The sequence below is a fragment of the Phoca vitulina genome, unplaced genomic scaffold (genome assembly GCF_004348235.1).
Source record: "Phoca vitulina isolate PV1807 unplaced genomic scaffold, GSC_HSeal_1.0 scaffold55, whole genome shotgun sequence".
NCBI lineage: Eukaryota > Metazoa > Chordata > Mammalia > Carnivora > Phocidae > Phoca > Phoca vitulina.
Window position 1 is genome coordinate 6,640,634 of NW_022589758.1, and position 21,644 is coordinate 6,662,277.

At 38.3% G+C, this 21,644-nt stretch overlaps 1 long non-coding RNA gene across 1 annotated transcript in view; it reads right to left on the reverse strand.

Annotated features, from left to right (window-relative positions):
* Positions 1–20,419, reverse strand: part of LOC116622816 — a 59,065-nt gene extending 38,646 nt beyond the window's left edge. The window contains exons 1-2 of the long non-coding RNA XR_004297625.1: positions 20,335–20,419; positions 9,389–9,555 (exon numbers count right to left, since the gene is read on the reverse strand). This is a non-coding gene — a long non-coding RNA (uncharacterized LOC116622816). The remainder of the gene's footprint in view (positions 1–9,388; positions 9,556–20,334) is intronic.
* Positions 20,420–21,644: the final 1,225 nt, after the last annotated feature.

The following is a 21,644-nucleotide window of genomic DNA, read 5'->3' on the forward strand; positions in this document are numbered from 1 at the left end:
GGTTAATGATGATACTTAGTCCACAGGGTGGTTATGAGGATAATGTTTATAAAGCCCTTAGCCAGTGAATCTTTAATAAATGTCAACCGTGATTAAAATGTAAACCTGACAATATCAACCTTTCTAGCCCAAGCCACCATCCTCACTCTTTCCTGAACTACTGCAATGGTGCCTAACTAGTGTTCCTGCTTGCACTCTTGCCCTGAGTCTATTCACCACACAGCAGCCTGAAGAATCTTTTCTGAACATAAATCAGCTTTTGTCACATCCTTACTCAAAGGCCTATGTTGGCCTCTCATCACACTTTGAACAAAGCCCAAACTCCTTATTATGGCTTACAAAGCCTTATATGATTTGGCTTTGGCTTATTTCTCTGATATCCTCTCTTATTGAGTTCCTTTATCCCTCATTTCTATCTAGTAATGATTTTCTTGTGGTTCCTCAACCATGCAGGCATGTTGCAGCTCAGAAAATTTTCATATGCTGATCTTTATCATTGGAATACTCATCATCCCAGATATTCACATTGCCTATGACTTACTCCTGCATTTTATTCATGTCTCCCTGCAAATATCTTCTCTTCAAAAAGGTCTTCCTTGGTCACTGAAAGTAAAATGGCTCCTGCTTCCCACCCATTGGTCTTTAGCCCCTTACTTTACTTTATTTCATTCATACTGATATCTAACATTATGTTATATATTTATTTGTTTATGACCTTTTGTTCCATTAAAATGCAAGTTTCATGAATGCAGGGACTTTTTTTGAATCTTGTGGGACTTTGGATCTTTTGTGAGGCTCTCATTGAAGTGCTAATGCCTCTGACAGTGGCCAACTTATCCCCTTCTTGGTAATTGGTGTAAATCTTAGCTGAGATTCCCAGAAGTAAGATACATGGCTTGACTCCAAGTCTCTGGGGGAAGAGATAAGTGAAAAAGAGTAAGGAAGGGAAAGAGAAGCTAATAGGAGATATGGAAATATCTCAAAGAAAAATCTTCACCCAATTTGTTATTTAGTCTAGAGCAGTCCTTGGCTACTTTCTCAAACCAGGATTTTATATGAGAGAAAAACCATTTCTTTGCCTCTGTTTCCTAAATCTACTTATATTCTGCCTACACAATGTAATGTCAGTTGCTGAAGAGAAGCCAATTCTAACATTTTTCAAGATTTCTAAAAAGAAAATGGAATGGGGGAGGAGCAAGATGGTGGAGGAGTAGGTGACCTAAATTTTGTCTGGTCCCAGGAATTCAGCTAGATATTTATTAAACCACTCTGAACACCTACAAACTCAACAGGAGATCGAAGAAAAGAATAGCAGCAATCCTATGAACAGAAAAGCGACCACTTTCTGGAAGGTAGGAAGATAGACCTCGGGGGGAGGGAGCCTCCATCAGCCAGCTACAGGCAAGTGACAGAGCAGTGGAGCACAAAATCAGAACTTTTAGAAGTCTGCTCCACTGAGAGATGTTGCTCCAGTGGCTAAGTGGGGGGTGGAATCTTCACTGGGACAGTGTGGTCTCAGTACCTATGGGGTCACAGAAAGACTGGGAGTGCCTGAGTGCAGCAGAGCTCTCAGGTATCAGAGTGGGGAAGCCAGCTGCAAAGACAGAGCCGAGGAGTGGGCTCTCAGTTCAGGGTTGTCATAAACCGTGACCCGTGGCACAGTCAGGCCACTGCTCCTCCAGCAGGGACCCAACAAGCGACAGATTCGGGGAGACTCCCCTTCTTCCCCTGGGAGGAGGGGCACAGGAGTGCACTGCAGGAATCTGCTGGGTTTGGAAACTCTAAACGGGGTCATGAGCCACAGATAAAAATGCTCAGTCACAGGCCAGGTGAACACAGAGTGTGGCTGGAGACCAGGGAGACGGGAGTGATTGACTGCTTTTCTCTGAGGGCGCACTGAGGAGTGGGGCCCTGAGCTCTTGACTCCTCTGGGACCAGAGATTGTGAGGCTGCCATTTTCATTCTCGTCCTCCAAAGCTGTATGGAAAATGTTCAGGGAACAAAAGCTACTGAGAGCAAACCCAAGCAGATTACTTAGCCTGGACCCTGGCAAGGGTGGTGCAATTCTGCCTTGGGCAAAGACATTTGAGAGTCACTGCAATAGGCCCCTCCCCCAGAAGATCAGCAAGAACATCCAGCCAAGACCAAGTTTACCGATCAATGAGAACTACAAAACTCCAGCGCTAGGGGAATACAGCACATAGAATTCATGGCTTTTTCCCCATGATTCTTTAGTCTTTCAAAGTTAATTTTTAAAATTTTCTTTATTTTATCTTTTTCTATTTTTTTAAATTTTTCTTCTTTCCTTTTTCAAACAACATATCATTTTATCAATTCCTTTTTAAAAATTTTTTTTAATTTTCACTTTTACAGTCATATTCTATCCCTTCATTGTATTTAACCTTATTTTTTGTATATATATAAGTTTTTCTTTCTTTAAAATTTTGGGATACAGTTTCTTCTAACAGAGCAAAATATACCCTAAATCTAGTATATGGCTTTGTTCTAGTCTCCCGCCTGATCACATTCTCTTTTTTTGTTTTTTGTTTTTAATTTTTCTTCTTTCTTTTTCAACCAACTTCTTATCAATTCCTTTTTAAAAATCTTTTCTAATTTTCATCTGTACAGTCATATTCCATCCCTTCATCATATTTACCCTTATTTTTGTATATATATAAGTTTTTCTTTCTTTAAAATTTTGGGAGGCAGTTTCTTCTAACAGACCAAAATACACCCAAAATCTAGTGTGTGGCTCTGTTCTATTCACCAGCCTGATCATATTCTTTTTTTCCCCCTTTCTTCCCCCATCCCGGTTTCGGGTCTCTTCTGATTTGTTTAGTGTATATTTTTCTGGGGTCGTTGTTACCTTGTTAACATTTTGTTCTCTCATTCATCTATTCTTCCCTGGACAAAATGACAAAACGGAAAAACTCACCTCAAAAAAAAAGAATAAGAGGCAGTATGGACTGCCAGGGACCTAATCAATACAGTTAGTAAGATGTCAGAACCAGAGTTCAGAATGACGATTATAAAGATACTAGCTGGGCTTGAAAAAAACATGGAAGATACTAGAGAATCCCTTTCTGGAGAAATAAAAGAACTAAAATCTAACCAAGTCGAAATCAAAAAGGCTATTAATGAGGTGCAATAAAAAATAGAGGCTCTAACTGCTAGGATAAATGAGGCAGAAGAGAGAATCAGTGATATAGAAGACCAAATCATGGAGAATAAAGAAGCTGAGGAAAAGAGAGATAAACAACTACTGGATCACGAGGGCAGAATTCGAGAGATAAGTGATACCATAAGACAAAACAATATTAGAATAATTGGGATCCCAGAAGAAGAAGAAAGAGAGAGAGGGGCAGAAGGCATTTGGAGCAAATTATAGCAGAGAACTTCCCTAATTTGAAGAGGGAAACAGGCATCAAAATCCAGGAGGCACAGAGAAGCCCCCTCAAAATCAATAAAAATAGGTCAACATCCCCACATCTGATAGTAAAACTTACAAGTCTCAGAGACAGAGAGAAAATCCTGAAAGCAGCTTGGGACAAGAGGTCTGTAACCTACAATGGTAGAAACATTAGACTGGCAGCAGACCTATCCACAGAGACCTGGCAGGTCAGAAAGGACTGGCATGATATATTCAGGGCACTAAACGAGAAAAATATGCAGCCAAGAATACTATATCCAGCTAGGCTGTCATTGAAAATAGGAGAGATAAAAAGTTTCCGGGACAAACAAAAACTAAAAGAATTTGTGAACACCAAACCAGCCCTACAAGAAATATTGAAAGGGGTCCTCTAAGTAAAGAGAGAGCCTAAAAGTAACATAGACCAGAAAGGAACAGAGACAATATACAGTAACAGTCACCTTACAGGAATACAGTGGCACTGAATTAATATCTTTCAATAGTTACCCTGAATGTAAATGGGCTAAATGCCCCAATCAAAAGACACAGGGTATCAGATTGGATAAAAAACAAGACCCATTGATATGCTGTCTGCAAGAGACTCATTTTAGACCCAAAGACACCTCCAGATTGAAAGTGAGGGGGTGGAAAACCATTTACTATGGTGATGGACATCAAAAGAAAGCTGTGGGTGGCAATCCTTATATCAGATAAATTAGATTTTAAACCAAAGACTGTAATAAGAGATGAGGAAGGACACTATATCCTACTTAAATGGTCTATCCAACAAGAAGATCTAACAATTGTAAATATCTATGCCCCTAACATGGGAGCAGCCAATTATATAAACGAATTAATAACAAAATCAATGAAACACATTGACAATAGTACAATGGGGGATTTTAACACCCCCCTCACTGTAATGGACAGATTATCTAAGCAAAAGATCAACAAGGAAATAAAGGCTTTAAATGACACACTGGACCAGATGGACCTCACAGATATATTCAGAACATTCCATCCCAAAGCAACAGAATATACATTCTTCTCTAGTGCACATGGAACATTCTCCAGAGTCAATCACATCCTGGGTAACAAATCAGGTCTCAACTGGTACCAAAAGATTGGGATCATTCCCTGCATATTTTCAGACCACAATGCTTTGAAACTAGAACTCAATCACAAGAGGAAAGTCGGAAAGAACTCAAATACATGGAGGCTAAAGAGCATCCTACTAAAGAATGAATGGGTCAACCAGGAAATTAAAGAAGAATTTAAAAAATTCATGGAAACAAATGAAAATGAAAACACAACTGTTCAAAATCTTTGGGATGCAGCAAAGGAGGTCCTAAGAGGAAAGTATATAGCAATACAAGCCTTCCTCAAGAAACAAAAAAGGTCTCAAATACACAACCTAACCCTACACCTAAAGGAGCTGGAGAAAGAACAGCAAATAAAGCCTAAACCCAGCAGGAGAAGAGAAATAATAAAGGTCAGAGAAAATCAATGAAATAGAAACCAAAAGAACAGTAGAACAGATCAACGAAACTAGGAACTGGTTCTTTGAAAGAATTAATAATAGTGATAAACCCCTGGCCAGACTTATCAAAAAGAAAAGAGAAATGACCCAAATAAATAAAATTATGAATGAAAGAGGAGAGATGACAACCAACACCAAAGAAATACAAACAATTATAAGAACATATTATGAGCAACTATACGCCAGCAAATTAGATAATCTGGAAGAAATGGATGCATTCCTAGAGAAGTATAAACTACCAAAACTGAACCAGAAAGAAATAGAAAACCTGAACAGACCCATAAGAGAATATCCCTGATGAACTTGGATGCAAAAATTCTCACCAAAATACTAGCCAATAGGATCCAACAGCACATTAAAAGGATTATTCACCACAACCAAGTGTGATTTATTCCTGGGCTGGTGGCATCACAATTCCAGACTTCAATCTCTATTACAAAGCTGTAATCATCAAGACAGTATGGTACTGGCACAAAAACAGACATACAGACCAATGGAACAGAATAGAGAGCCCAGAAATGGACCCTCAACTCTATGGTCAACTAGTCTTCGACAAAGCATGAAAGAATGTCCAATGGAAAAAAGACAGCCTCTCCAACAAATGGTGTTGGGAAAATTGGACAGCCACATGCAGAAGAATGAAACTGGACCATTTCCTTACACCACACACAAAAATAGCCTCAAAATGGATGAAAGACCTAAATGTGAGACAGGAATCCATCAAAATCCTTGTGGAAAACACCTCTTCGACCTCAGCTGCAGGAACTTCTTCCTAGAAACATCGCCAAAGGCAAGGGAAGCAAGGGCAAAAATGAACTATTGGGACTTCATCAAGATAAAAAGCTTTTGCACAGCAAAGGAAACAGTCAACAAAACCAAAAGACAACCAACAGAATGGGAGAAGATATTTGCAAATAACATATCAGATAAAGGGCTAGTATCCAAAATCTATAAAGAACTTATCAAACTCAACACTGAAAGAACAAATAATCCAATCAAGTAATGGGCAGAAGACATGAACAGACATTTCTGTAAAGAAGACATCCAGATGGCCAACAGACACATGAAAAAGTGCTCAACATCACTCAGCATCAGGGAAATACAAATCAAAACCTCAGTGAGATACCACCTCACACCAGTCAGAATGGCTAAAATTAATAAGTCAGGAAATGACAGATGTTGGTGAGGATGCGGAGAAAGGGGAACCCTCCTACACTGTTGGTGGGAATGCAAGCTGGTGCAGCCACTCTGGAAAACAGTATGGAGGTTCCTCAAAAAGTTGAAAATAGAGCTACCCTATAACCCAGCAATTGCACTACTGGGTATTTACCCCAAAGATACAAAGGTAGTGATCCGAAGGGGCACGTGCACCCCAATGTTTATAGCAGCAATGTCCACAATATCCAAACTATGGAAAGAGCCTAGATATCTATCAATAGATGAATGGATAAAGAAGATGTGGTGTATATATATACAATGGAATATTATGCAGCTATCAAAAGGAATGAAATCTTGCCATTTGCAACAACGTGGATGGAACTAGAAGGTATTATGTTAAGAGAAATAAGTCAATTAGAGGAAGATAATTATCATATGATCTCACTGATATGAGGAATTTGAGAAACAAGACAGGATCATAGGGCAAGGGAGGGAAAAATGAAACAAGACAAAACCAGAGAGGAAGACAAACCATAAGAGACTCTTAATCTCAGGAAACAAACTGAGGGTTGCTGGAGTGGAGGGGGGTGGGAGGGATGGGGTAACTAGGTGGCGGACATTGGGGAGGGTATGTGCTATGGTGAGCACTGTGAATTGTGTAAGACTAATCACAGACCTGTACCACTGAAACAAATAATACATTATATGTTAATAAAAAAATGGAAGAATTGTTTTTGCTTTTGCTTTAGCAAAAAAATTGTTTTTGTGTTTGATTTAGTAATGGAAATCATACCTTAGTTTATAATCAAACAAAATTAAATACTAAGTCATAGTGTAAGTATGTACCTGGGATTCTGCAAGATCTTTCATAGGAATATTATAGTTGAACTATATGAAATTGCTGATGTTCAGCTCTTTCTGACCTAGCAAAATGGCCATTTCATATAGTTCAATCTAATATGTGTGGCAGTATTAATATGCACAGATTATAAAACTCAGAGAGGTAAAGCTGTAACTCTTTACTTTTTTAACAAAGAAAATAATCTTGTACTAGTAAAGATAGACTAGATTATGCTTCAGCAACAAACACCCCCTCTCTCAAATCTCAGTAGCTTAACACAATAAAAGCATATTTCTTGCCCATACTACATATTTTAATACTGGGAGTTTTGTTTCATGTAGTCACTCAGCGATCCAGGCTGAGAGAAGTACCACTTTCATGTAGCTGCACCATCTGGAACTCATGGACTTTTTAGAGGATGCCACTAAAGCAAAGATGAAGGAATTGAGCATGGGTATTTTCTGTGCCTCAGTCCAGAAGAGTGACCCACACCACTTCTGTTCCTATTTTATTGGCTAGAGTTGGTCCTATGGTTCTTGCAGGCTCATTTGCCTCCTCCATCCTATCTCCAGTGTACACTATCTCCTCCACAACTTTTTTTTTTTTAGAGTTCTTCTTGACTCACATCACAGTGACATCCTGGAAGGCCTAAATGGCTCTTACTTCTCAGATGTCTCCTATGACATATTCTTAAACAGTGTAATATTTATGAATCTCCTTTCACTCTGTGTCACTAGAAAGCAAGGGATACAGAAGTTTACTGGGAGTGGGAAGAGGGGAAAGGGAATAAGGCATATGCAGCCTTGGTTAGCGCTCTCTGCTTAGAACAACTTACCATCAATTCAACCCTTCTGGGTCTGCCCCATGTTGGTCAAGGGAGCTTTTCAAGAAGTACATCTCAAAAAGAGGTAAAGTGGGACATAAACTTCTTTTTCATTCATTTCTCCAAACCTATCTGGTGATTTTTATCATCCTTTCCCTATAGATTTTGTGTGTGTGGGAGGGGGGAGGAAGCAGTGGAGGGTAGAAAGCAACCAAGAGGACAAAGTCCCACATTGGCTCCAAACTCTCTTGCCCTTTCCCCATAATCTTACTCAAGTTTATTCTCCAAAATCTTATTTCTTCTCTATGTGGCTGAAAAATGCTCCTATCACTACATAGTCTTGAGTCTATTATACAGATAAAAATTCTAGCCTTCCCCTCTCAGGCTTTGGACCTTGATATGGAAAGCCAAGTTGTGATAATCTCCAAATTTAAAGTTGAATAGTGACTACTGGTTCTAAGTTCATTCTACCATGCTTTGAGGGCATGATTGACAATAATTAAATGGGTAAGACAAACCATAGGGCTACAAGAACTACTGAAAATTACTGGGAACAAAATACAGTCAACTTCATGACACCAAGACCTTCAATTATTTGAATATGAATTAACGATTGGCATTCATCCTCCTCACAGCCTCCTCACCCAGACATGGGCTAATTTTCATATTCTCTTCAGAGTGGGTGTGGGTGGATGTTGTTACGGAAAGAAGGGTGAGGACTGGTAAGAAATGGCAGGCTACCCTGTCTAGGGAAACTATGAGGTAGAGGGTAGGTGCTTGAGTTTCCAGTATTCTTCTGGCCCATTTTTCCATATTGGGCCAAAAAATTTGTACCACCAGGGCAATGCTTGGAAATGCCTTTGCCCTATGTATTCAGAAGACCAAGAATCATTCCTATGAGCTATTAAGTGGACAATGACATTAGGAGATGCCAAAACATGGCCTGAATCAGAACAGCTGAAACCCTGGAACTCCTGGCAGGCCAGCTGCATAAGCTCACCCCAACATTTTCATCAAACCTGCAATAACATGGCTCTTCATTTTACACAGGGGATATAATTGCCTTATTCATTTATTTGTTACTTGTTTAATGTCAGTTTTCCCCACTTAGGAATGCAAGCTCTGTGACGGCAGAGACTTTGTGTATTTGTAAAGCCTAAACATGCCTAGAACATGGTGGGTGCTCAACCATTATTTGTTGAATGAATGAATGAATGAATACAAATGAATGAATACCAGGCACCACACTGGGGTATGAAGATGAGTGAAGCAGGGTTTCCTGCACTAAGGGAGTACACAGGCCAGAAAGGGAAAGGGCTATTGGCTAGTAAGTAATCCTAAATATTGATATACTGGGGCTGAAACCACCAGGTGGTTGAAGCAATAAAGAGTAGCCTCCTTTTTATAAGGGATCTAAATTCTCCAGTTTGCCACAACCTACTTCATTCATCACATACCTGCCTGGAGTGTGGGGACATTTGAGTGTGTGACTGCTGCTCTTATAAGACAAGATCTAGGCCTGAAAAGACACATAAGCAGCAGAATTAATCTGGTGCTCCCAAGCAGTGCCCAAGAGTGGTAGAGAAAAGGGTCTGATAGACTGTAATAAGGTCTTACCTTGACACTTAGCTATGACCCATATGGATTGTAACCAAGGACCAGATGGCATGATGGATATCTCCGAGGATCCCATGTGGATAGATGACTTTGAGAACCAGATTGTCAGTCTCTCTGCCCCTGAACCCTTTGGCATGCCAGAAAAGCCATTAAAACTTTGACATAACCTAGGAGAAAGGGAAAGGACACCAAATTACCTAAGATTAAGGTCTTGGTGGAAGAGCAGGGGTTCAAGATAGAACTTAAGTTGAATTATAGGAGAATAAACTTCCATTTCTTGCATGCCTGAGTTTGTGCTCTAATATTCTCAAACCTGCTCCATTTGTATAACAGGTACACCACAGGACTTAAGGAACGAGAGCTATATTTTAGGATATATCCTCATTATAATTGGCTATGTTTCAAATAATAATTGAAAATAAAGAGCAATCCCATGAACAAAGAATGCCATAGTTGATATTTTTAACAATTTCAAATTAGAGTCCTTTCATTTTTCTGCTACTTCCATTAATATTTCATTTCCTGAAAACTTCCTGTTATGTATCACTTCTTCTTTACCTTAATGGGGTAAATTTTCTTTCTGGGGTTCTTTGGAAAATATATGATGTCAAAAAGGTAAACAAATCATTTATTCTCTCTGGATCTCAATGACCTCATGTGTAAAATAAAGGAAGTTAACTAGACAAGTGTTTCTCAAACTTTAATGTATATAACCTGGGGATCTTGTTAAAGGAGGGCACGTGTAGTGATGGGCACTGGGTGTTATGTGCAACTAATGAATCGTTGAACACTACATCATAAACTAATGATGTATTATATGTTGGCTAATTGAACATAATTAAAAAATTTTAAAAAATGAAGACTGATTTAGCAGGTCTGGAGTGGGCCTGAGATTATGCATTTTTATAGAAAGCTCCAAGTAGATGTTAGTGTTGCAAGGACCACACTTTTTTTTTTTAAGTAGCAAGGGACTAGTTGACCTCCAACATTCTTTTTCTTTGCATTTCTAGTTTATTTATGGGATATCATTCAACTGGCAAAAGATACATATTTTTTTCTAACTGAGTTCTTCTGTGCCAAGAATTAAGCCAATTGACGGGCACCACTTGTAACCCTTGAACTGAAATATATACTGCCATTTATTTTAATATTCTGTGGAGATAGCCTATCTCTCCTGGAACAGTATAAGTTCACTTATGAATATATTAGAGTCTTATATTTTTATATTATTCACCATCCTATGCAAAAAAAATGGTATGTTTCTAGAGGTAGGATTAATTAGGCAGAGGGTGAATAGTTACAACTTAACCACTAAGGGAACAATGTGAGTTTGAAAAAATATACAAGTGATGTGGATATTACTGCTGTGTCTATTTGAGTTTAGTGCCACAGGGAAAATAAGGCTGATCTGTGTCACATTAGCCATTGGCAAATGGAGTCATGGCATTGGGAGTCATTTTGAGGGAACACATATTTCTAATGTTTTCTGAGCAGGATGTAAGTGAGAGCCTATATCAACTAGATTAAACAGCCATATCTGCATATGTAATATATATTTTATAGCCCACAGACAAGATTAATATCACCTTTAAAGTTCCCAAACTGTATTTTCTTGGTTCTTTCCCAATGCTACTCAGATTCATCCTGAATGTCTCTGGGAATCTTCAGAGAGTCTCTCAGTCTTTGAACTGAGAACTAAACCTTTAGAGGTGTCTTATTTCCCTTCCTTCCCATTCTGAATTGCTGCGGTGGGTTTCATCCTTGTTGCTCCAAGTGGCAGGTAACTACAGATGAACATGACAAATATTGTATTGTGCACTCCTACCTATCTCCTTGGTTCACCCTGGCCAGTGGTCACCTGACACCAGTCCCTTATACAAGGGGATTCCTGGCTCTCTCATCCCAAGAGTGTGCTTGATAAGAAATGTTGAGGAGTTAATGCTCAAGAATAAATGTTAACCAATGAAGGATGGACTTGATTGCTAAATACCCAGCTTCTTCAGGCCTCAGTGGGACAATTCTGAGACATGTTATATGCAATTTCTTTGAGGGTCTCCGGGGGGGATGGAACCATAGCTACCCACAATGATAACCCCTTATGGAGGTACCTCTTATCAGTTTCCCTCCTTTCCTTGTCTCACTCTACCTACTCTCTCATTCATACTCTTAGGGACCACCTACCAAATAAACAACTTGCACCCAAATCCTGACTGCAGCATCTGGTTTTAGGAGAACCTAACCAAAGCAATGATCATCAAAATCTCAGCTGCCTGTGAGAGCAGCTTGCTCTGGGACTTCAGCATGCATCCATGAGGGCAGAACTGGGCTGGTGGCCCAACTGTTCTGTGTCCAAGAGCAATCCTCTGATTCTGGTCACTGACCAATTGCCTTCAACTATGTTTCCCCACCTCTGCTTTCTGAGGCTTCCGAGTCCCCCTGTATACATGTTTTGGGGGGCTCCTAGGAGTTGTTCTGCCAGTAATGGCCCTCGTGGGACATTCCCATTTGCAATCAGATTTTAGCATGGTCCCCTTAGGTTCATGCAGCAGTTCCTGCCATACATGATTCTATAATCTACTTTCCCTTCAGAAGTGAATATAGTTGACTCATGCCATCCACATAACATGTTTTCAGAAAGAATTATCTGGTTTTCCACTTGGCTTGGTTTTCTACTCCACAGTGTAGGGTAATAATTATGAATGCAAGATCTGGAGTCAAACTTTCTGGGCTTAAATCTCAATTTTACTGCTTGCTGGCTGTATGAGTGTGGGCAAAGGACTTAAACCTCTATGCGCCCTTTGCTTCCTCCACTGTAATATGGGGATGATAATATCATCAACCTCAAGGTATTGTGAAGATAAAATGTATTAAGATATGTAAAGCATTTAGGGTAGTGCCTGATATGTAGTAAGCTCTCCATAAATGTTAATGATTATCTTAGTTTGAGTTCCCCCAAAGTAGATCCTGAGATAAGGATTTCAAATATAAATAATTTATTTTGGAGGTGATTGAGAGAAATCTTGGTGGGAAAGCAAGATGGGCAAGGGAAAGAGGACAAGTCAGTTACCATTGTGGGCAACTGAAACAATCATACTGGGGAACTCTGGGACACAATATAGAATATGCCTCAGAGTTTTCCCAACTAAGGTGCCCAATTGTCCTGGTTTGCATGGGGCTGAGGGGTTTCCTGGGATGTGGGACTTTCAGCGTTGAAACCAAGACAGTCCTGGGAAAACTGGGATGAGTTGGTCATCCTACAAAGAAGGAAGATTTATGCACCAGTTCCCTATACTTCATTCATTGAAGAGTGATTCCAGGGGTGTTAGCTTTCTGGCACTTCCAGGTTACCATCCATGTGGGCTGAACAAGCACCTGTGACCAGAGTTACAGGTGTTTGCCCTAAGTAATCTTTGACCTCTATAGGTGAGTGTGAGAAGATATGGGTAGACACCAACAGCTCTTACTGTTACCCAACTCCTTTTATAACACTCCTCTCCCCTCCTGGCATATTTGGGAGAGGGTAGTGGAAGCTTAGGATAGGAATACTGTCTCTTAAACTTGCTCTCTTTTTCTCTTGGTTTAGAAGCATGGAAGCACTTGCATTTTTAAATAATCAATGATAAAATTCCCTTGGGCCTCAGTGTCCTCTCCTGTAAACCAAGAGTAGGATTAGATGGTCTCTTAAAGACCCTTTCTGTCTCTGTATACATTTCTTACTTAAGCAGTAATCAAAACTATTTGATACTTCTGTAAAGATACTTTCAGGTTCACAATGTTCAAAAATATAGAGTATATTCATTGTTTAATCAAAATGTGTGTCCATTGCTGAGAAATTCAAAGAATTCTGTCACCCTTGAGAAGTAAATCACAGTCATCAGAAGCTTCTGCAATTAAGTTTATTACAGAGAGTACAATATAATTTACATCTGCAAACTCTGAACTAACTAAAGCAGTGGGATGTCAATTTTCATAAAGTACTCAGTGAAGGAACATTTGTTGAAACAGCAGTAATATAAATGAGGGCCTGTTAAGGTCTGCATGTCAGACCAAAGGAGTTGTAGAGCTGCTATTGACAGTGTGAACTAGACAACTGAGGATGGAAAGCTGGTCAACCAAGTAAATATCTGTATTTCAAGAAATGACTCAGGAATATCCTTTCTGAAATGGGCCAAGAAGATTTCTGGGTAATAGACCATTTATTCTCATTCTACCTTTATTCTCCCCAGCCCCCAGCCCACTGCAGTAGATTCAGGTATGCTAACAGGTTTTTTGATTGTACTCTGTGGTAGTATAAAGTTAAAAACAAGTATGTCTGGACATTATTTTTATTGTAGCAACTAAGAACTCAAATATGCTCATTCCTAGAACAATTATTGGTGAAGAGGTATGGGAATGCCACAATTGTCTGAGATCAATCACAATTCGTTCCCTGGGGTTACACTATCAAATGGTTAAAAACAAGACTCTACAAGCATAGAATGAACACATGTCAAAGGTAACTCCTTAATTAGAGAGCCATCAAAATAGTATAGCTGATTCAAAGTTGGTTAGGAGAAAGTGATAGATGGGGTCAAGGAATGAAAGAATGCTAAAATGCAATTGCTAAACTACTTATAACATTTATTAATATCCTACAGGACTATAGAACTGCAATCTTAGTGGTTATCTTTTTTACCAGACAGAAATTCCTTGCAGCTTATATATGTTCTAGAAATTAATATCTGCCTTTACAGAGTCAAGAGTAAATTTTAAGTCAAATAAATGTACATTTCCTTAGAGAATTAGATACTCTTTGGTTGAGAATATTAGACATTGAAAGACAGGCAGTCATTATTTTGCCTTATTCCAAGTTTGGGATACTATTTTTTAATAGCACATAACTAAAGTAACCCAACTGAAGTTTTCTTAGCAAAGATGAAGGAGGAAATGTTTGTTGGGTAGGCAGTCAATAGTGTCTGTCACAAATCTTTTATTTCAAATTACTAACTATCATCAGGTGGTTTAAATATTTTTTTCTAGAATATTACCTTAAACAAAGACAACAATATCAAGCCCTATCAAACTGTTAACATTGTATCTTCTATTTTGAGTATTATAAAAATGTTCTAATTTAAGTGGTATTTCAGTGCCACTAGGAGTAATTTTTACTGACATTTCAGTCTAAGTTCTAATTTTGAATGGATACACAGATTTCTTTACTCAACTTCCTTAAAGTAAAGCACTGTCACTGATGAATTGATTATGACAACAGGAGGCATTTTCTTGATTTTCACCAGAGGGTGTTTTCCATTTGTGATTTGTTTTCTTTGAAGATAATCCTTGAAATATTATCTCGAAGAAGAGATTGCTTCTTTCTTTCCACAAGCTTATCTATAGGTAACTAAATCCCAATGCCACTGAAGTTTCCTAGTGTCCTGGTCTGTGTAGGCTTGTTTGTTTTTCTTTGGTTATTATTATTTTTTTCCTATTGAGTCAGTAAAACCAAATTTAGAGCTCTATTTCAAGACTACCTGGGAATTCCACAGGGAACATTTTGATCTGAAGGAAAAGCAAAGCTTGCCTCTGATTTCAAATGGCTCAGGAAAAACTGGGATTCTAGTTATAAGAAGCCAATGCAGCCATACGTTCCATCTGGGATAAGATTCACTGTTAAGGAATTTGTCTTATGGTAAAGCTTGGAAATAGCAGCTGTTTATAATTAAACAAGTGACTCTCTAGTAAAGTGAGTCATACCACATGGGTTTTAAGGAAGCACGTGAGAAACAAGTCTTGTGCTTAGCATTCCCTTTATTGTACCTCTTGGGTTTGTCATTCTATTTTTGTGGCTTAACAAAGAAGATTCTAACAAATGAAAATTCAAATTTTGTTTCAAAAGCCAAAAACCAGTTAACATTTTTAGAATGGGAACACAGACAGTGACTCTATCCTAAAATGATATTTCTATATTCACAAGCTAGGTAGGTTTTCTTTTTTCAGTGATAGGAAGAGCTAGAAAAGTTTTTGCATTTAATTAAATTCTTCCTGAGGATGTTTATTGTGTCATTTATGGTTGAGCCTTCCTGATTAGACCAGGTGACTAGTGCATTGAGAAGAAATGTAAAGAATAAAATAGTAAAGGATTTAGGATTATCTCTTTGGTTATTATTACTAAAGAGGGAGTTGACCTGAAGAAATAGTTTCTCAACTGGCCAATATGAAGAGAAATGAATCCTTAATTTCTCAAGGTCTGATTTCATTTTATTAATTATAAATAGGAAAAAGCATATTATTAACATAAAACTCTCTACTTCAACTGTTCTATTTTGGTTTTCTAACATTTTACCTTATGACATACACTTTTTAAAGGAAAGTATTAATTTGATGTGATAGGTAGGGGAAAAGGATCAATTTTAATACATTCTTTTATAAACAGCATTGTACAATGACAATGTCTCTTCTACTTTCTTATTTCATCATTTAGAAAATACTGGTTTTATTTTTTTCTAGGTCTTTTTATAGTCCCATGTGTACATGTAGATACTTGGTTTTAGGATGCATGTCAAAGAAGATGCAGTTTATAGGCTGCTTTCTCCATCTAATACTATATCATAAGTGTCACAATTATTTTAAGTAGTAGTCTCACTATCTGGTAACTTGCATTAATAGTTTACGTGACTGTCTGTTAGACATTTATGATTTTAACTATTTTTTAGTGTTGTAAGAAAAACTCTTATACATAAAGTTTTTTTTTTTTTCTATTTAGCTTTATTTGTTATTTGGCAGATATATTAGTCAGGATAGGCTGGGTTATGTTTCAGTGACAAATTGACCCCCAAATATCAGTGGCTTAGTACAATAATGACTTATTTCTCATTCATGCTACATTTTCATCATGAATCAATGGGGTCAGGGCACATAGTCCTCAGGGACCTAGTCTAACAGAGATTTCACAATATTGTAGCTGCCATCTAGAACATGTGTCAAGCTCAATTATCCATGGCAAAGGAAGAGATACTGGGAAAGTATGCCCAGATTTTTCACTGCTTCTACCTGAAAGTGACACATGTCCCTCTATTCACAACAGATTCTAAATAGCAGGGGTGTTGGAGAGGGAAGAAAGATTATTTTCTTAGAATGAATTCCTGATCTGTTGAAATTCCTTGGTCAAACAAAGGAGACATATGTATACTTTTGGAAGCTTCTTTGCAGAGTGCTTCACAAAGAAAAACGTGTTTTCTTTGTGGGGGGTTGGTGGTATAGAGTGATGGCAAAGAGCACGTGCTGGGGGTCTGAGGCATATCTGTGTTTGTGTCCTGACACTTAGTGTCTATATGTCCTTGGGCAAATTGCTTAGTTTTTCTAACCCTCAGTTTCCTAATTTGCAATAAGGGTGTGATTTTATCTATTGCACTTGATTAGGATTAAATGAAAGACTATGTAAAATGTTGGCACAGTGTGTCAAGCCTATGGTAAGTGTTCAAAAACTGGTAAATATTACTGTTTACCACTTTTCATTATGTTTTTCATTATGAATACATCTTTTATAATTTTACGTGTATCAAATATGAAACATTCTAAGTTTGGATTATTTAGTGGGTTCAACAGTTGATGGGTTTAGATGTGGTAATTATCAATGGTTTCAAAGCAATGAGGTGAGGCATCATACCTTTTCCCTAGTCATAGTGGATCTGACAAGGAGACTCTGGTTTCTGATCACCACACTCAGAATCATTTCTATTACCTTTTCTTTAATCCTAACTGATGGTGAGGGCATAAAAAGAAGAGGGTGTACCATGTTATCAAGATTCTAGCTCTTATTTATAAGGCTAAGCCATTATGTATGTATGTATGCAGGTTTTGAAAATCCCATTCTTGAGATCTGGAGGTGAAATTGGGTGTCATGATGTAGATGGGAAGAGATGGAAAATGTTTTATACACTCTGGTATTAAAAACATGAAGTCATTGGTTTTATATTTTTCACAAAGACAACAATTTCTTTCTTTTTTTTTCATTTTAAGTTTTTATTGAAAGTCATATATAAGATGACTTTATTCCTGCATCTTCTCAATTGTTTCTTCCTTATATTTGCCCTCTTCCTTTCCTGCTTGGCGAGAATTGACTTTACCTTCAAGGATTTTTTGCAGTCTCTGTCCAGATTTAGTCTAGTGATAACCACCTTGCTAGGGTGAATGTCCACATGGACAGTTGTATCATTCGCCTTCTTTCACTGTACTTTTCAATGTAGATTACACATTTTTTCCTATAAACCTGGACTACTTTGCCAATTTGCTGACCTTTGTAGTGTCCTTGCACAACCCATACTTCATCATCCTTTCAGATGGGTATTGATCGAACACTTTACTTCTGTCTCAGCTCTTTGGAAAGAGGGGAAGACAATCTTCCTGCGAATGTGGGAAGGTGCATTGAAATAGCTTTTGTGGTTCTTGCTCTGGTCAGAAGTCACAAAGGGATTGAATTTCATTTTGGTTGCTGGCATTTTAGTGATGGCTGCCAACAATTTCTTATTTAAATGTTTCTTTGTAATTTTATCAAATAGGTTTTATTTATATGATATGCCATCTGATACTGAACAAATGTTAGTGTTCTTTTTATTTGGTGGTACTAATAAACATGTTTAAAAATATTTTTAGGGTTGGGCGCCTGGGTGGCTCAGTTGGTTAAGCGACTGCCTTCGGCTCAGGTCATGGTCCCAGAGTCCTGGGATCGAGTCCCGCATCGGGCTCCCGGCTCAGCGGGGAGCCTGCTTCTCCCTCTGACCCTATCCCCTCTCATGCTGTTTCTCTCTCTCTGTCAAATAAATAAATAAACAAAATCTTTAAAAAAAAAATATTTTTAGGGTTTTTTATGTAGTCTCATTGTGCCAGGTACTATGGTATATAAAACTTATGATTCTTATCTAAAAGAAATATATTGTAGCACTCTGGAGATAAATATCTATGGACATAGAGAACTCTTATTAACAGTGTGATAGGATAAGGGCCAAAGTAAAGAAGAAATATATGGCCCTGAGAACATAAGAATTGGCCAATTTTACCTGGATGTTTTGGGGGAATCTTCAGGGAGGAGAGACTTTTGAATTGGGCCTTGAAACCTGAGGAAAGCTTCAACTGGTGAAGCAGGAAAAAGTACATTACAGAAAAAGAGAACAAAAGGAGCAAAGACACAGAGGGGAAAAGATCTGTTGTTTGTATCCTTTTCTATAGGCATTCAGAAGTCAAGAGAGGATTTTGAGCAGGAGACTGACATAATTTGATCAGTGTTCTAGCCATGTGGAGGCTGGATTAGATGGGAGAAAATGTAAGAGAACCCAGTTCAGAGGCTTTTTTAATGATTGAGGAAAGAAGAGTGAGAGAAGGACAGGTTTTTTTTAATTAAATTTTTAAATTTTAATTCCAGTATAGTTTTTTTTAAAGATTTTATTTATTTATTTGACAGAGAGAGAGCACAAGCGGGGGGAGCGGCAGGCAGAGGGAGAGGGAGAAACGGACTCCCCACTGAGCAGGGAGCCCAATACGGGGCTCGATCCCAGGACTCTGGGATCATGACCTGAGCTGAAGGCAGACGCCTAACGACTGAGCCACCCAGGCACCCCTCCAGCATAGTTAACATACAGTGTTATGTTAGTTTCAGGTGTACAGGATAGTGATTCACACTTCCATACATCACCCTGTGCTCATCATGACAAGTGTACTCTTTAATCCCCATCACCTGTTTCACCTATCCCCCCACCCCTCCCCTCTGGTAACTATCAGTTTGTTCTCTATACTTAAGAGTGTTTCTTGGTTTGTCTGTCTCTCTTTTTCTCCCCTTTGTTCATCTGTTTTGTTTCTTAAATGCCACATATGAGTGAAATCATATGATATTTGTCTTTCTCTGACTTATTTCACTTTGCATTATATTCTCTAGCTGAGAGGACAGGTTTACCAGCACTGGTGAAAGTACTGGCCTTGGCAAGGTAAAAGACATGGCTCTATGATTTGGTAAAACAAGCAAAAGATGGATGAAGATAAAGAGAGATGAATCCATAAGACAGAGCTCTACTTTATTTTATAAGAAGCAAGTATTAATTTTTCAATTTAAAATAATAATTACAACATAAAATAATTTTAGACAATGAGGTTCCCACAGAGGTATACAGAACTTGTGGTTCTGATCTAAAAGGAACATATTCTTTTGGAGTTTAGAAAGTCTGGATTTATAGTAGAACCTATTGGTACAATGACACATTTTTCCTCTAGCTGTGCTTGGCAGCCTAGAAGTTGGGATGGAGAAACAATTGGAGAAATTTATCTGAAGTTGAGATTCCATAAAGTAGATGCAGCAGAAAGTCAGATGCATTGATTAATCTAGATAGCTGATAAGGGCAAAACTGAGGTTTTTGCACATAACATCCAAGTTGGGTAACCTGCAGTTCCTTTAAGCTAACACACAATAGGGAATTCCTGCACCACATGGCTTACTTTTTAACTGTTCTATCTTGTCCTCTCTCCTTTGGCTACCACCCTGACTCTTCATCTTTTTTTCATTCTCACTACTTTTTTAGAATATACTGATGTAAGTAACAGAAAATTCTCACACAATTGGGTAAAGAAAAAGGAAATGTATTCTCCTGTAAGAGGAAATGTATTAGCTCACATAACTGGAAGTCCCAAGGTAGGGAGGCTGCACAGTTGGTTGATTTAGCACCTTTGTCATCACTAATTCAAGTTCTAAACATCTCTTTTTCCTGAATCTTCAATGTTGACATTATCACCAGGCTGAGAAAAATGAGAGGAAAAGAGACTATGTCTTCCTGTGGTACTTTCTGAAGAGTGAGAAACCTTTTCAGTGGTGCCCAAGCAGACCTCCTCTCAAGGATCATTGACCAAAATTAGGTCACATGCCTGTTTTTGAACCAATCTCTGTCAAGGGGACTAGGATTATCCTGAGATCACACAGGTCTTACCTTGGAGTTGGTCTGTAGTGCTCACTTCCCCTGAAGAACATGGCTGCATGGGGCAGGGTGGGTCCCTGAGTCAAACTGAAGTTCTACAATGAAAGAAGGGGAGAAATGGATCTTGCGTAGAACAGCAATATATATATTACTCTTTCATCTTCAAATCTAAAGCTTTGCATATTTGCCCTGAGAAAAAACAGTAGTGCCTCTCATCTGGAAGCTGGCCTGATACCATCACTGGGCCTTGGTGTTATTCTAAGCTGGCTGGGCACTCACAGTGGGGTTATGGTGTTTTCTTGTTGAATATAAAATATTTCCCCAAACACTAACATAAGATGAGGCTGCTCTATGGTCACAGTTAATCAAAACAAAAACAAGATCACTCTATAATCAGGTTTGAACATAGATAAAACGTGAACATTGCCCAAGCCACAAAGATGGACAAACATGTTCCTCTTCTAGCTAATCTGAATGACTATTGCTTCTTTACCAAATATAGCCTTAGTTTCATTCTAGTCTTCCCTCTTTCTGCATAAGATTTATTAAGACATTAAGTTTATTTTTGCATGTGGTTTAAGAAAATGGTCCAGTTTCATTCTTCTGCATGTGGCTGTCCAATTTTCCCAATAATATTTGTTGAAGAGACTGTCTTTTTTCCATTGGATATTCTTTCCTGCTTTGTTGAAGATTAGATGACCATAGAGTTGAGGGTCCATTTCTGGGCTCTCTATTCTGTTCCACTGATCTATGTGTCTGTTTTTGTGCCAGTCTTGATGATTATAACTTTGTAATATAGCTTGAAGTCTGGAATTGTGATGCTACCAGCTTTGGTTTTCTTTTTCAACAATCCTCTGGCTATTCAGGGTCTTTTCTGGTTCCATACAAATTTTAGGATTATTTGTTCCAGCTCTGTGAAAAATGTGGATGATATTTTGATAGGGATTGCTTTGAATGTGTAGATAGCTCTGGGTAGCATAGACATTTTAACAATATTTATTCTTCCAATCCATGAGCATGGAATATTTTTCCATTTCTTTGCATCTTCCTCAATTTTTTTCATAAGTGTTTTGTAGTTTTTAGAGTACAGATTCTTTACCTCGTTGGTTAGGTTTATTTCTAGGTATCTTATGGTTTTTGATGCAATTGTGAATGGGATTGACTCCTTAATTTCTCTTTCTTCTGTCTTATTGTTAGTGTAGAGAAATGCAACTGATTTCTGTGAATTGATTTTGTATCCTGCCACTTTGCTGAATTCCTGTATGAGTTCTAGCAATTTTGCGGGGGGAGTCTTTTGGGTTTTCCACATAGAGTATCACATC